The sequence below is a fragment of the Schistocerca gregaria genome, chromosome 2 (genome assembly GCF_023897955.1).
Source record: "Schistocerca gregaria isolate iqSchGreg1 chromosome 2, iqSchGreg1.2, whole genome shotgun sequence".
In the NCBI taxonomy this organism is placed as follows: Eukaryota; Metazoa; Arthropoda; class Insecta; order Orthoptera; family Acrididae; genus Schistocerca; species Schistocerca gregaria.
The window spans coordinates 144,067,903-144,081,468 of NC_064921.1; positions in this window are offsets into that span (position 1 = coordinate 144,067,903).

A 13,566-nucleotide genomic window follows, 5' to 3' on the forward strand; every position below is an offset into this window, starting at 1 on the left:
TAACGCGCGAAACGCAAATAGAACTGCCTGATCTCTTGTAAAATCGTTCGTTTTACCAAGAGAAACACAAGGGGGACCGTGTGACATTTTGGAACGTCATTCGTCCAAATTATTTATATGAGTTCAAGGTGCCTGTTTAATAAGAAATGATTTTTTATAATTATGCATTAATAGTTATTCCCTTATGTAGTTTACTACTGTTCTGAATTACAGACTCAACCGCTAGTTTTATATTACGACACTTGGTTACACAGGTATATGTATATCTAAATTTACATTTGAACAGTATTTTGCACATGCAGCACCCATTTGTTTTTGGAGCAGTGAAAGTAAATCTTTGGATTAGGGCAGGAGGACGACAAAAACTTTGTTGTATTCGACCCAGGCTGAAAAGAAGGGATGAAGGCGGGGGGTTATATTCACTACTTATAAAAGAACTGAGGCCTAAAGACCTGCAAGAATTTCGGAACATCATGAGGATGGACATGACCTGTTTCGAGAAGCTGTTGTCTATGACACAGCTATGAGGGAGGCCATATCACATTCTTGAAAGTAAGAGTTAAATCATATGCTTATAAGTTATGTGATCATACCAGCCTAGATCACGAATAAAATATCGATAAATGCCCTATTATCATGCAGGCTGGTTGTAACATTACGTTTCCTGGCGACTCGGGAATCTTTTAGATGTCTGGCTTTTAGCCACAGAATAGCACGGCCCACCATTTCAAAAGTTGTTGTGGATGTATACACTGCAATTTTCAATACTGGTGTTAATTTTTCCGAGTCTGGCATATATATGCTACTCAGAGTTTTGCTGTCCTCGTCCATCGCACTGGGCCAAAGTGCACAGACTTCCTCGCCTATCACTGCCAGTTTCTCTTTTCTGGCACACTGAAATAAAGCAAGAGATACTATCAAATTAAGAATGAACTTTCATAAGCTAACGCATTACGGTACAAACTGAAAACCACCGTGTAACATTATATGCATTTTACTCAAAAAGAAACGATTGCCGAGTGGCAAAAAAGTTTTTTTCTGCATCTATGAAAACCTACTTGCTGAAAAAAATTCGGAAAATCCCCAACACGAAAATCTGAAACTAGCCACTGGCCATCTAAAAAAAAAAGCAAATAACAAGCAGAAAGCACTGTGGTATCCACTTCTGCGAATGCACAAGTTATAGCTGCCTAGTGCACATGCACGGTTCGACAGCAGTTTAGAACTGCTCCCTGCTCTGGAGTGCTGTGTCTGCTTTTTCGTAATTTCACCCGGTCTGCCGCTATATGGCTGTAGCGCTAGACCAATACCGTCCACGGCGAATCGTCATATAATATCCCCTTTACTGTGGGCAATGTGCAGTTAGGCCCACTTAAAATACAGAGATCTGCAATCCATTCTGGATGTTCTAATTTTCGTTCCTGCACTCATTTTTTCTAAAGAAATTCAAGAATAGAGGGTTTTAAATCGGAAAATAGTTTCAAGCATTACCTTTAAGTTAACCAATGTACTTTGCTGTAATCAACAAAGCTCCATACTCTTCATTCAATTGCATAGAAAGCTGTTGCAACTGACAGTGGTATAATGCGTGCGACTTCAGAAAGTTTACTGTTCATGCAACCAGTTTCTTCACGTGCTCCACCCCTGAAAATTTAGCACAATGCGCTTTTTAATGTGCAGAACAACGAATCCCATATGTCGATTGTTGTAATTTAATTGCTCTTTCACTGTCAAATAAATTTTTAAATTCTTTATGCATGGTATTGTAATGTCACTTCATAGTAAATATGTAGAAGCTGTCGTTACAGGAACTGAGAATTCTCATCCCTCTCCTCCATCATTCCCATTCGTTTTAAAGGATTGCGACGATGATCGCTAGACTGTCTCTTTTTGTGCAAACAACCAATGGACCGGTGAACTTCTTCCGTACCATGAAAAATAGCGCTGACAGCACGATTCTGCCGAACTCAGAGAGTTGTGCCGACCGAAAAATGCCTCACTGCAATGCTAAATGCAATGTCGCGCTGTCCCGGGTACTTCCGAGAAGGACCAAACAAAGTCGAGTGAGAGGCTGGGCCGTGGTCTGCCTACGGTCTGCACGCATAGCGTGTGTGAAGTTCAGCACGCCGTGGCCGACCCTGCTTTATTCCTTTCCAGCTGTCTAACGTGTCGTCAAAATGCTGCAGTCGGCACACACCTTTCTTCATGATTTTGTTCACGGTACTTGATGCAGAAACGCCATGTGCTGTCATTCTTCTTCACAGGATGACAGGAGAGGACCAAGGACTCCTTGAAAGTTCAATGATGTCATCTTCACAACTTCTTCTCAGATTATTCATTGTTCAATTGGCTACACAATATACGAGTGCTGACTAACTGGTCGATGATCCCCAGTGTTTTACCATGGACCACTTGGGCTGTCTTTTCTCCACTGCAGATTTGAAACTGTCCAAAAACTGATGCAGAACGAGTTTCACATGTTAACACTGTTACTCTGTGAAAGACATGCTATTGGCAGTTCAGTAAGAGGTTCCTCCCCTGACTTGTCTGTAGTGGTAGCATTTGCACGAATTTTTGACGACACTAAGATCTTTCCCGGACTAGTTTCAATGTCCCTACACACTTACCTTTTGGGGGAAGTTGTAGCTGCTCATGACAGTTAGTGATCCAAAGCCGTGCTCCACCATCTACAATGCTTTTGATCGTGACTGGCATGTGGATTTCTTTTATGAGCCTGATCGCTTTTTCCAATCAACAGGCAAGTAGTGGGGCAGTGTATGTTTCAGGTGAGGCCGCATTGTTCCCAGATCTCCCTCCCTCGCACTCATCCCTTTGTTACCAGACACCTCATGCACCCCAAGACTTTTTGCTTAGACAGCCTCCCACAGTCCTCAGCAAAGAGATGCTGAGTTGGATATGCCCCATATATATAAGACACAGCCACACAAGTTGAATTCACTTCAGTGTTAGACCGACTATTAACTGCTATGATGCACTCCTTTGATGTATCTGCTGTTGGTGATGCGGTGTGTAGGCGCCACCACCTGGATGGTGTCATTCCATGTTACTATCTAGATATTATATATGCATGGTCTTATATTACTGTTCATTTAATGAATTTTTTATGTTACAGATGACAGCATACCATCATTACTGATGGGTAATGATATGTTAACCCCCTGATGGACATTATTGGTGCTCCTGAGGATGGTGGGTGGTTTGGGAACTATATATATATATATATATATATATATATATATATATACATATATATATACATATAGATATATGTATGTATGTGTATGTGTGTGTGTGTGTGTGAGAGAGAGATCACGTGTGTGTAGCGGGGTGGATGGGAGGGTGGGGGGTTGAGTCTGTGGAAGTGTGTGGTGTGTGTGTTGATGAAATAATTTATGATTGCATACAATATGTGGTCTTGTTTTTCCCCAGAACTTCGAATGATTTCAGATTGCTGTCTCATTGCCCTTATTGTCAAGGACATGGCTGATCCTCGCCTGTATCACAAACCTCCACTCTTGTGATGTTTGGCTTGATATCTCTTTAAAAAATTAAAGGTGTGATGGCTATGTTACTTACACATAAAACCATCTGCAGCTGGTATGCACAGCTAATGGACTAGGCACAGTTATAATATTTTGATGTACATAAATCAGGCTGAAATCATTCAAAATTACAGCCAGATTGATGTCCATCAAAATATTATGACTATGCCTTGTCGACTAGATGCGCATGCCAGCTGCAGATGATTATGATTTGCTTAAGTAACATAACCATCTCTCTCTACTTTTTTTTAGATATATCACGCCAAACATCACGAGACTAATGGACTAGGCACAGTTATAATATTTTGATGTACATAAATCAGGCTGAAATCATTCAAAATTACAGCCAGATTGATGTCCATCAAAATATTATGACTATGCCTTGTCGACTAGATGCGCATGCCAGCTGCAGATGATTATGATTTGCTTAAGTAACATAACCATCTCTCTCTACTTTTTTTTAGATATATCACGCCAAACATCACGAGACTGGAGCTATGTAACAGAGGGTGAGGGCTAGCCATGTCCTTCATGATGAGGACAATGAGGCAGCCACCTCACATAGATGAAGATTTGATGCTACAGTCTATGATGCCATTCTCAGTCAGTAGCCCACAGGGCTGGTCTGGGACAATACCGCCACACTTGTTGAGGGACAGTGCTCTTGTGAGGCAACTTGGGGTTGTAGAGGATGGTGGATGGAAAAATCCTGATTCGTGTGAACATAAGTACCCATTTCGGTCTTTATCCCTCCTTCTCACTCTGTACATATAATTCAGTTATCTAACAGCACACTTCTTGTTTCTGCTTGTTACAGAATTCTTCCACAAGTTCTCAGCTATAGGGATGGATCCCATGCCACAGCCGAGTCCTATAACTATTGACTTAGTGTCACCACGATCACCCATAGTACTTGAGGATGATGATGGTGGCGATGTGTTAGGGATCCCCCTATTAGAGATATAACACTAGTCGTCGAGAGGTGCATACATGAGTACCAGTTCTGTCTGTTCTTCTTCTACAGTATTAATAATACATCTCAAAATTGCGTGCTTGCAGTAAGATGTATTCTTGTCTGTTTGTAGGTGTTCTCTATAAAACCGATGACGGACTCCAGGCGAAAGTTTTAACACAGCGGCATTTGTGAACCCTTTCACAAGTTTTAGTTAGTAGGAGATGATGCCAGCCATCGAGGAGCGAATGCCTGAGCAATAGCTCTTTCTATTCTATTTCTTCTACAACAATAAAACCAAGAAAATTGTTAACCTTACGTGTTCACGTTTGTTTCTAGGTGTACATTTTTTAACCAAGAGCTAGCTGCAGTGAGCTGAAGCAGTTAACACAGAGTCAAGTGGGAGCATTCAGACTAGCGTGCATAATAGGTGCTTCAGCTCTTTGCAGCTGACACGCCGGCTGTAAAGCAAATCACCTGCTACTCACATGACACATAGTCTAATACGAGCACGCAGACGAGAGCGTGTGTGTGAGCCAAACAGGTGACTCGTGGCATCCATCGTTACACTGTGTTCTTCAGCTGGCACACTGTTGTCGCGCCGAAAAGAAATGGAGAAACCAGTTTCTGTGTTTGATGTTGAATAATTTATATACGAAATTCCGGCAAGGGCGGCAATTTGGGGTTCCTGCAAAACAGCTTATTCTAATAAAAAGAAGAAAGCTAAGGCATGGAAGGAAGTATGCAGGGTTTATAAAGACAACTATGACATGCTGCGCGGAAAGAATATAAAATGATAGATAAGAATTCAATTTACATAGCTTACAACATTTTTTTTTCCAACAGAACACATTTGTGATATTCCTCATACGGTACAGTTTCATTCCTTATGTGCAGATTAATTAGTGCTTTTATAAGTAAAAACACACAAACACTTTGGGCGTTTTTATTTAAACACGGTGTGTTTTTATTGACAATTCATAAAATAATTTGCTAAGAAGCCTTGGAACATGCAGTTACTTAAATTAGTTGAATTCCTTGCTTACGTCAGTTCTTGGTAGGACGGTTTCATATGAGTTTTATTTCATAATACCTAAAATAGTGCTATGTATAAGTTGCAGTTTAAAATTTTAACTATATAACGACTATGAGTTTTCTTTCCACGATATGAGGCTTTAATTTGTTCTACTGGATTTAAAAAAAGTATCGAAAGTTTAAATGGTTGTATTTGTTTCTGTAAATTATGAGAAAATTTCTGTACTAATTCCAAGTCTGCTGTGTTAGATAATTATTCAGCAGTACATAAGGTACACCTTAAGTTTTACACACCAAGTGCTGCCATGCACGTTCCCTACTGTCACTGTTGAAATATTCAACAGATTTGCTTGATCTGTAGTTCATAATCATTTCACAGTTGAAATCATTGAAACCTTCTGACTGTAGTATATCTTTCAATTGATAACCGTCACGATCTATAACGAAGTTGCAAAGTACGACTCTGTCTTACACAAAGTTTTCTGCAAAATCAAATGAAAAGTTCAAAGGCCGGTGGAAAATCCGTCGTTTGGTACATGATATCCGAAAGTACACTCTGTAAATCGTCTTGCTCTAGCCAACCAATAACTGAACACTCTCTTTTCCCATGATGAAGCTCTATCTGCAAACGGACGCATCACATTACATGACAGTGTAACACACTCGGGAGGACGAATGGGTGGAGGCACCTTATACTGACTTCTCGGTTGTCGTGACCATGCGCCCTATCCACACCACGTACCTGATAATCCCGCGGTGGTCGTACTGATCTACATCTACATCTACATGACTACTCTGCAATTCACATTTAAGTGCTTGGCAGAGGGTTCATCGAACCACAATCATACTATCTCTCTACTATTCCACTCCCGAACAGCGAGCGGGAAAAACACCTAAACCTTTCTGCTCGAGCTCTGATTTCTCTTATTTTATTTTGATGATCATTCCTACCTATGTAGGTTGGGCTCAACAAAATCTGCTCCACACTGCTGTTGGCTTGCCTGAAATTATCTATCGAAATATGCAAGCGAGTTTAGGGGAACCACTCAACGTTAAAACATAACATTGTCCTATGTCTGGTATGAACATCTATATTCTGAGACGATATGGAAGGGGACTGATGACCTGAGATGTTAAATCCCATAGTGCTCAGAGTCATTTTGAACGATATGGAAACCACAGGTTGCACTGTTTACACTCTAAATCGTAAATGTTTATCCCAGTTAACAATCTTGATGATTAACAGTCCAAAAAGATCTTTGGGACGAGCGTACGCGTAACCGACACGACGCGGGTGATTTTTGATGATGCGGAAGCCGAATGATCGAACGAAAGTTCTTACGCTCGTCACACATACAGATATCTGGTAATAGTTCTCCTTGTCACTAGTAATGATATAACACTGTTCGTAAAGGTAATTTTTCAGTTCTCACTTATACGAGCGTGCGCGTAACCGTCGCGGCGCGGCTGATTGTTGATAATGCGGAAACGCTATGATCGAACGCACGTCCTCACGCTCGCTACAAGGCACTGGCACTTGCTGTGCGACACTCAACGAGAGGATACACAAATACGTTATCGGCAGCTCTGCTCATTTTTAATTACATCTTGACGCACTTTCCTCTGGATGACTTCCATATTTGATCACCTTACCGTGGAGAACTTGTAGCAAGACTTCAACCTGAATACTAACAATGCTTCTTACATGCAGAGCTACACACTACACAACATAACAGTTTCGTGTCCCGTGCTGACTCACTACAGACGCGGCTGCCCGCTAAGATACCCCACAACTAAGCCAGCGATATGATGATACGCTTACAACAGGGCAAATGCCCATCTACAATAAGTACAAACGGCATTTTTGGTTCAGCTCCCAGGCAGCATGCATGGACTTGGCAGAATCAGTGTCGCTTTCTCAACTTTTCTACCAAAAACTGAATTTTTGAATAGAAAAGCATCAGAGCTTTTTCCATATCCGCCAATGTCTGTGGCCAAAAAACTATCATTAGAATCACAGACGGCGAGGAAAACAATAGAAAAGTAGCCTTTATAATTGTAAAAGCCACTCTTTTTGAGTCGAATCACTTCCACCTGTTTCCCATCTGTTTGCTCCAATACAGCTTGGAAAATCAGCTGCTGGAAAAAAAAACCATTTGCAATTTCTTTCCATATTTCGTTACTTGGTGTCAGCACTATGAAGTCTCTCAAGTGACCCCAAATCTTGATGCACACGTAGTTTATTATTTCAGATATTGTTGTAATTCCAAATCTGAAGCTGTAGCATATTTTTTTATGGTACATTCTGATCCAAGATATAAATATTAATTTTAAAATTGAAATACATTTAAGGATTTTGTTCTGTTAATATTTTATCTATACTGAATTTCAGAAAATGAGCTACAAAAGAAATGGAAAAATGTAAGACATACTTTGGTGACAGATTTTTCATAAGAACACCGTGAATTCATTGTCCCAGGAAGGGGAAACTTTATTGACACATTCATGGGGTCAGATACATCACATGATCACACTGACAGAACCACAAGCACATAGACACAGGCAACAGAGCATGCACAATGTCGGCACTAGTACAGTGTATATCCACCTTTCGCAGCAATGCAGGCTGCTATTCTCCCATGGAGACGATCGTAGAGATGCTGAATGTAGTCCTGTGGAACGGCTTGCCATGCCATTTCCACCTGGCGCCTCAGTTGGACCAGCGTTCGTGCTGGACGTGCAGACCGCGTGAGACGACGCTTCATCCAGTCCCAAACATACTCAATGGGGGACAGATCCGAAGATCTTGCTGGCCAGGGTAGTTGACTTACACCTTCTAGAGCACGTTGGGTGGCACGGGATACGTGCGGACGTGCATTGTCCTGTTGGAACAGCAAGTTCCCTTGCCGCTCTAGGAATGGTAGAACGATGGGTTCGATGACGGTTTGGATGTACCGTGCACTATTCAGTGTCCCCTCGACGATCACCAGAGGTGTACGGCCAGTGTAGGAGATCGCTCCCCACACCATGATGCCGGGTGTTGGCCCTGTGTGCCTCAGTCGTATGCAATCCTGATTGTGACGCTCACCTGCACGGCGCCAAACACGCATACGACCATCATTGGCACCAAGGCAGAAGCGACTCTCATCGCTGAAGACGACACATCTCCATTCGTCCCTCCATTCACGCCTGTCGCGACACCACTGGAGGCGGGCTGCACGATGTTGGGGCGTGAGCGGAAGACGGCCTAACGGTGTGCGGGACCGTAGCCCAGCTTCATGGAGACGGTTGCGAATGGTCCTCGCCGATACCCCAGGAGCAACAGTGTCCCTAATTTGCTGGGAAGTGGCGGTGCGGTCCCCTACGGCACTGCGTAGGATCCTACGGTCTTGGCGTGCATCCGTGCGTCGCTGCGGTCCGGTCCCAGGTCGACGGGCACGTGCACCTTCCGCCGACCACTGGCGACAACATCGATGTACTGTGGAGACCTCACGCCCCACGTGTTGAGCAATTCGGCGGTACTTCCACCCGGCCTCCCGCATGCCCACTATACGCCCTCGCTCAAAGTCCGTCAACTGCACATATGGTTCACGTCCACGCTGTCGCGGCATGCTACCAGTGTTAAAGACTGCGATGGAGCTCCGTATGCCACGGCAAACTGGCTGACACTGACGGCGGCGATGCACAAATGCTGCGCAACTAGCGCCATTCGACGGCCAACACCGCAGTTCCTGGTGTGTCCGCTGTGCCGTGCGTGTGATCATTGCTTGTACAGCCCTCTCGCAGTGTCCGGAGCAAGTATGGTGGGTCTGACACACCGGTGTCAATGTGTTCTTTTTTCCATTTCCAGGAGTGTATATGTATGCTGACATCCTATCAATTATTAAAACAAACATGAAGTAATGTTGCTGCTTGTTTTCTTTGCAAGTGTGGAAGTTTTTTTCCTTATGTAAAATTCGTGTTAGTAACGTGCAACAGCGTTGTGGAAATAACAGACAAGTAATTTGAGCAAATACACATATCAAAAGAAGTTATGCATCAACTCGGTTCCAAGGGTTCCGAAACATGTACGGAACAACATAAACACCATTTCTGCCCTTTTTATTGCTCATGAAAACCACACATTGCATGTTGTACCACCATACAGGGAGACCTTCAGAGATGGTGGTCCAGTTTGCTGTACAGACTGGTACCGCTAATATCCAGTATCACGTCCTCTTGCATTGATGCATGCCTGTATCCGTCATGACGTACTATCCACAAGTTCATTAAGGCACTGTTGGTGCAGACTGTCCCACTCCTTAACGGCGATTCGGCGTAGATCCCTCAGAGTGGTTGGTGAATCATGTCGTCCATAAACAGCCCTTTTCAATCTATCCCAGGCATGTTCGATAGAGATCATGAATGGAGAAAATAGCTACTCTAGTCGAGCAATGTCGTTATTCTCAAGGAAGTCATTCACAAGACGTGCACGATGGGGGCGCGAATTGTCGTCCATAAAGACAAATGCCTCGCCAATATGCTGCCGATATGGTTGTACTGTTGGTCGAAGGATGACACTCACATATCGTTCAGACATTACGGCGCCTTCCGTGACCAACAGCAGCGTACATCGACACCACGTAATGCCACCCCAAAACAACAGGGAACCTCGACCTTATTGCACTTGTTGGACAGTGTGTCTAAGGCGTTCAGCCTGACCGGGTTGCCTCCAAACACGTCTCCGACGATTGTCTGGTTAAAGGCATATGCGACACCCACTGGTGAGGAGAATATGATGCCAATCCTGAGTGGTCCATTCGGCATGTTGTTGGGCCCATCTGTACCGTGCGGCATGGTGTCATGGTTGCAAAGATAGACCTCTTCATGGACGTTGGGAGTGAAGTTGCGCATCATGCAGCCTACTGTGCACAGTTTGAGTTGTAACAAAATGTCCTGTGGCTGCACGAAAAGCATTATTCAACATTGTAGTGTTACTGGCAGGGTTCCTCCGAGTCATAGTCCGTAGGTAGCTGTCATCCACTGTAGTAGTAGCCCTTGGGCGGCCTGAACGAGGCGTGTCATCGACGGTTCCTGTTTCTCTGTATCTTCTCCATGTCCGAACATCATCGCTTTGGTTCACTGCACCTGTTGCATGTGTTGGGTTGGAGTTGGGTTGTTTGGGGAAAGAGACCAGACAGCGAGGCCATCGGTCTCATTGGATGAGGGAAGGATGGGGTAGGAAGTCGGCCATGCCCTTTCAAGGGAACCATCCCGGAATTTGGCTGGAGCAATTTAGGGAAATCACGGAAAAACTAAATCAGGATGGCCGGACGCGGGACTGAACTGTCGTCCTCCCGAATGCGAGTCCAGTGTTTTGGTTCACTCCGAGATGCCGGACACTTCCCTTGTTGAGAGCCCTTCCTGGCACAATGTAACAATTCGGACGCAATCGAAGCACGGTACTGACTGTCTAGGCATGGTTGAACTACAGACAACACAAGCCATGTACCTCCTTCCTGGTGGTATGACTGGAACTGATCAGCTGTCGGACCCCCTCCGTCTAATAGGAATTGCTCATCCATGGTTGTTTACATCTTTGGGTGGGTTTAGTGACATCTCTGAACAGTCGAAGGGACTGTGTCTGTGATACAGTGTCCACAGTCAACGTCTCTCTTCAGGAGTTCTGGGAACTGGGGTAATGCAAATTTTTTTTTTGATTCTGTATTTAGTTGTGCAATATGAATTAATGCTTTTCGCTCCAGATCAGCATCAAACATTTCTGATGCTGAAGATTTGTCACAAGATGCAGAGGAATGTGAAGAGGATCTGTGACATGAACGACAAAACTGCCAGTGAACAGGGACCACGGCAGAAATGGAATCCTAGCAGTACAAATGGAACGCAGTCTGGTATCGATAAGCGTTTTGATGTCCTACGTGCGAGCTCAGTGTATTCTACACAATAGTACTGAGCGATGAGAGCGCTCAGACGAGCATTCTTCAGATGAGGACAGACTGTTTTTACTATTTTAACTGAATGACTTAAGACATATCCCTACAGTTATGAAACTGCAAGCCAAATGAGAACTAACAAGCGTACTTGCTAAGTACAAACATCCACACCACTGACCAACACCATTTCTTCCCAATCAAGTTTGACAAAAAAATTCCACAATACACAACTCAGCTGTTTCATCCATATCAAATTGTGTTTGTTCCAGAAGTACCACACTAAAAGGCACATTACCCACAATCAGTACCCCAGACTGAGGAACTACAAAACCAATATCATCACATTCCTCAATTAACACAGTCCCAGAAACAAACATCATGGGACAGTCCATCTGTTTGTCCTTCTGTCTCATAGACCAGCTGTGTCACATCACTGGTATAAATAGATTTTTCAGCACATTGCAGATTACATTCAATAAATAAGGTTGTATTTTGTCTCAATATGGAGAAAAGAAGTAACAATAAACATTTTTACACTTCAGTGCATTATTTTATTTTCTTCTTACTTTAGAGTCAACACTCTCCTCAAGAGAAGTGCATTTTCTCATGCTGGTGTCTTGCACATTGAAATGTGTTTCAAAATAGCACATAGTTAGTCAAAGGATCATACTAACATGCAACAGAAACTAAAAAGAAATTGTGGATCTTTATGAATAGCGTCATGCATACAAACAAATACACCTAATTCCAATCTGGTGTTAGCAATAGCGTGCCACCATAACTTTCTCCTTGTTCTCCTCTTCCATTTTTTAATGTATCCAGAGCTGTGACAGCGGCAAATTCTTCCATTTCCAGCATGTTACGAGCATCACTGACTGGAAACAACTGCAGTGTGAGGCGGGGGGGGGGGGGGGGGGGGGGGGCGCATGAACTGCTGGATTAGCTACAGTGAGCTGCCCCAGAGTTGCCAAGACTGACTCGCTACAGAGTTCTCGCAGTCTCCCATCTAAAAAGGCCCTAAGGGTCTGGGGAAAATGATTACAAAATGAGAACATACAGGTTCTTTTGAAAAGCAATGTGAGAGAGGGAAGAAAGTAGCAGTTGATCCAATGTCTATTGAAGATGTGGCCACAGCATTGCAGGAGGGTTCGAGTGATGGTGTGCTAGCATTCAGTGCATGGAGAAGTGCCTGAATGTTGGGCATGCCTGTGAGACAGAGTATAAAATCCTGCTAAACATTCTGCATTGCTGTCCATACAAAATCACCCATGTTCAAGAGTTACTTCCTGCTGAACTGCAGTGAAGACAAATGTGTGCTTTGGAATGTCTTGTTTGCATTCCAGTCTGGTGTTAGCAATAGGGAGGCATCATAACTTACTCCTTGTCCTCCTCTTCCTTTTTTTAAATATATCCAGAGCCGTGACAGTGGCAAATTCTTCCATTTCCAGCTTATTGCGATATTCACTGACTGGGAAACAACTGAATTCTACCGGGAAGGAGGTACATGGCTCGTGTTGTCTGTTGTTCAAACATGCCTAGACGGTCAATACCGCGGTTTGATCACGTCCGCATTATTACTTTGTGCCAGGAAGGGCTCTCAACAAGGCAAGTGTCCAGGCGTCTTGAAGTGAACAAAAGCGATGTTATTAGGACATGGAGAAGATACAGAGAGACAGGGACTGTCGATGACATGCCTCGTTTAGGCCGCCCAAGGGTTACTACTACAGTGGATGAGAGCTACCTACGGATTATGGCTCAGAGGATCCCTGACAGTAACGCTACCACATTGAATAATGCTTTTCGTACAGCCACAGGACGTTTTATTACGATTCGAACTGTGTGCAACAGGCTGCATGTTCACCAGATTCACTCCCGACGTCCACGGCGAGGTCCATCTTTGCAACCACGACACCAAGCAGCGCCCAGCAACTTGGGAAATGGACCGCTCAGGATTTGCAACACGTTCTCTTCATCAATGAGTGTCGCATATGCCTTTAACCAGACTGGAGGCAACCCGTTCAGGCTGAACGCCTTAGACACACTATCCAGCGATTGTATCAAGATGGAGGTTCCCTGCTGTTTT